General features: G+C 39.9%; 1 long non-coding RNA gene across 1 annotated transcript in view; it reads left to right on the top strand.

Moving 5' to 3' along the window:
- Positions 1–1,436: 1,436 nt before the first annotated feature.
- LOC114047351 overlaps positions 1,437–3,855 on the top strand; it is an 18,004-nt gene continuing 15,585 nt past the window's right edge. Inside the window, exon 1 of the long non-coding RNA XR_003569590.1 lies at positions 1,437–1,536. This is a non-coding gene — a long non-coding RNA (uncharacterized LOC114047351). The remainder of the gene's footprint in view (positions 1,537–3,855) is intronic.

The raw sequence follows: 3,855 nt of genomic DNA, 5'->3' as shown, positions 1-3,855 counted from the left end.
AGTAACTCTGATCAACACAATGACCCACCATTGCTCCAAAGCACTCATGATGAAATATACTGTCCCTCTCCACATAAAAACCAAAAGACTCAGAGATTGAAGCATTTTTTTCCTCTGTCCTTCTTTTTCTTCCTTTTTTCGGGGAGGAGGGGAAACGGGACATGTTTAATGTGGAGATTTGTTTTTCCTGATTTCATATTTGAAATGGGCTTTGTATTTCTTGCTTTGTCAATGGGTGGATGAAGGGTAAGGGGAGGGAGAGAATTTGGAATTGAAAATAAGATAAAATTTAATTAAAAAAGGAAAAAATAATAAGATAAAATAAATTATATAAAAAAGAAAAGAAGGAAGGAAGGAGAGAAGGTAGGAGGGAGATAAGGAGGGAAGAAAGGAAGAAAAAGAAAGAAAGAAGGAAAGAAAGAAAGGAAGGAAAGAAGGAAAGAAAGGAAAAAGGGAAGAAAAACCCTCTCTTTGACCCTGAAAGGAGATGACTTAATCGAGGTCACAAGAGGGAAAAGCTAAGACCAAAACCCAAGACTTCTGATTCTGAGGCCCAGGTCTTTCCCCACTGCATTTTATTGACAACTCATCTGAAGAGGGCCTCTTGGGGATAAGTTAGAAGAAGGCAGGTACAGGAATCTCTCTGTTTCATATATGTTGGACATGTCTCTGAAACTCTGCTGATTGGCATTAGGAAATGTTGTTTTCTGAAGAAACTGTTATGGAAAGAACATCGGATACACAGAAGAAAAATTTAAAGTTTCAAAAGGGGACAGAAGCAGGGTCTTTTTGTCACTTGTCAAATTTAATGAATGCTTAAAAAAATCTCATTATAACAAAAGTTCACAGTTTCATACACAAATCTCTGTGTTGAAATTTTTGTATATGTCAACAATTATTAAGTTCATAATTTTTTTTAAAAAAGTGCTTTGGATTTGTAGCTGGAGAACCTGGGTTCAAATCCCTATCCTGCTACTCACTACCTGTGTGACTTTGATAAAGTCATAAATCAGTCTTGGCTGTAGTTTCCCATTTTCAAAATGAGAAACTCTCCAACACCCCTTCCATCTCTAGATTCCAGATACCCAGGATCTTCCCAAGCCCTTATAGTCTGTTATTTGCCAAGGCATCAGAAGATTCACATTCCATAGACCATTCTTTTCTCAGGCAGCAATGGCCCATGTTTTCTAGAATTCATGCTTAGGCCCAGTCTCCAGTAAAAGAGCTCTATCCCCCTGGGGTTCCTCAGCCTGGTGGGGAGTCCTCCCAACCTCCTTTCCCTGGGACCCAGGAAACTTGATCTGTGAGTTAATGCAGGTTAAGGGTGTTGTTTTAGCTCATCGTGTCTCACAAATATTTACCTTGGAGGACTCTAAATACAATGGACACTACAGCTGCTCAGCCCCAAAGGGAAGCACACGCATTCCTGACGGCAGGTTGTCAGGATAAAAGGACAGACTGTCCCCATGTTCCCACCAGGAGACGGTGGCCCGACTGAGGTGACGAGTGGAGAGCTGGAAACTCCAGCTAGTGCAGGTAAAAATGATGTGAACAGTATAATGAATTTTGCTTTGCTGTAAAATACCACAGAGATTTCCCAGGTAGAGACAACTACTGAATGGAACAAGGGATTCTACTGCTGTCTTCTGCTGCGGCTTAAGTTCTCTTCATGTTGGTGAGGCTGGAATTTACTAGTTCCCAGAGATCCTCAGGTCAAGTAGATGAGCTGTGATGAATCAGCCTGAGCAACTAAAACTTTTGTTTGCATCCAATCTCGTCATTACTATTTAGTCTGAAGCCTTACAAATATACATTTTAAAGCCACCTTTCCTATTTGATTAGAGGTTTCATTCAATTTTGTTTCGAAATGGCAATGCCCTATTTGTCTCCCTTGTTGCCTTTATTGGGGCAATATTTTGATTGCTTGTGCCCTGTGCTTAAGCAGCTAGGTGGTACAGTGTGGAGAGCGCTGGACGGGAGATGGCAGACCTGAGTTCACATTGTCCCAGGCGCTCACTAGCTGTGCGAACTTGGGAAAGTCACTTAATATCTATCTATCTATCTCAGTTTCCATATGGGGATAACTATGGTACCTACCTCTTAAGATTGTTGAGAGATTCAACTGAGATAACATTTGTAAAGTCCTTTGCAAATGTTAGCTAGTAGTATGACTAATAATAATAATAATAAATGATTGTAGATTGTGCCGGAGGAGGCAGCTAAGAAGCAGGATGAAAGGCAGTCTGTGAAAAGTTCACAGACAGCTTAATTCAACTACTCTTTATTGAGTACCTATTGTGCAAAGCACTGTGTGGATAAGTGAGAATTAATTAGTTGCTTTTTATTTGGATGAGAAGTAATCTGTGGTTTCATTTATTGATGAAGTCTTCTATTCTTAAGGATGAGGTGGAAGGATGTGGGATAAATAATAAAATTAAATTGATTCAGGTCTGGTTGAATGGCCAATGAATTAATTGTTTAGTGTCGATTTGGAAGGAGTTTTCCAACTGAGTCACCCGTGATCTGTCCTTGGCCCTCTGTCATTTAACATTTTAATCAATGAATGTGCATCTAAAAGCACCTTTATCAAATTTGTTGATGACATAAAGCTGTAAAGGTCAGTCATACACTGGATGACAAGAATCCAGATTCCTCCCCCTCTAATCCTGATAGGTTAGAACTCAGGCTGAATCTAACATAAAAAGTTTAATAGAGATAATTATAAAGTCTTAAACTTGGGTTCAACAAAATCAACTTCACAAGTGTACGACGGAGGGTGAGAATATGATTAGCAGCAGTTCATTTAAAAAATACATGGACATTTTAGTGGACTTCAAGTTCAGTTTGAGTCAAGGGAGTGATGTGCCAGACAAATCAACTAGTCCAAACTTGGGAAACTTTAAGAAAGCGTAACTCTCAAGGATAAGGGTGTTATAGCCCAGCCACACTCTGCCATGATTAAACCACATCTATGCTCAGGTCTGGAAACTATATTTTAGAAAAGATGTTGATAAACTAAAAGAAAATCTCAAGGAAGGTGGTGACCACAGTGGCAAAGGTCTTCAAGTTCATGCCATGTGGAGACTGAATAAATTTATTAGCCTGGAGAATAAAGGACTCAGGAAGGACTAGAAAGCTATTTTGAGATGTTCAAAGGGCTGTCATGTGGGAGAGAGATTAGGCTTGTTCTCATTGACCCCAAAGGGAAATGGGTGGTTGTTACAACTAGTTAGAAATAGAGAGTTTCTGATGCCCTTCCTGGCTCTGAATTTCTATGATTTAGTATTAAGTGATAGACAGATAGAGATAACTCCAGTGCTCCAGGCTAGGACGGAGGAGGGCACAGGTTCTGAGGAACTCAATTTCGACTCAAACTCAATTTTCACTTATGGAGAGATATTCAGATACTCCCACTGTTCCTAACCCAAAGTTGAAACTCTTCCATTTTCCCACCTTAGTTCATCATCAGCATTAGAGCATGACCACTGCTGATTTTTATAGGTAATTACCCTTAGGGAGAGAGTTATCAGCCTTAATGTCCTAGGTATGTTTCTAGAGATGCCTATGTTTGATAGCTGTCTGCTGTGTGTCCTTGAGGGGGTGAAGGGCAGAGTTATTGTTTACCATCTATTACATGCCCATATGTTTTCTTCAGGGAGGAAGTGGCATAATTGTCAGGGGGTCATCACTGCCACAAAGCATCTGTGCTGCAAAAGGTGAGACAGCAAGCAGCCTCTGATCATTAAAGGCTAAATAGCCCCATGACAGCTTAAGGAAGATGCTTTAGTTAGGCATTCATAGAATCTTTGTGGAAAATTAACTTTTTCCTTTGAGTCTGCTTATAGTTGTTAGGGA

Source organism: Vombatus ursinus, unplaced genomic scaffold, assembly GCF_900497805.2.
Source record: "Vombatus ursinus unplaced genomic scaffold, bare-nosed wombat genome assembly UNPS02014786.1, whole genome shotgun sequence".
Lineage (NCBI taxonomy): Eukaryota > Metazoa > Chordata > Mammalia > Diprotodontia > Vombatidae > Vombatus > Vombatus ursinus.
Note: the sequence above shows the minus strand (reverse complement) of the source record. Positions and strands in the feature narration are given on the sequence as shown.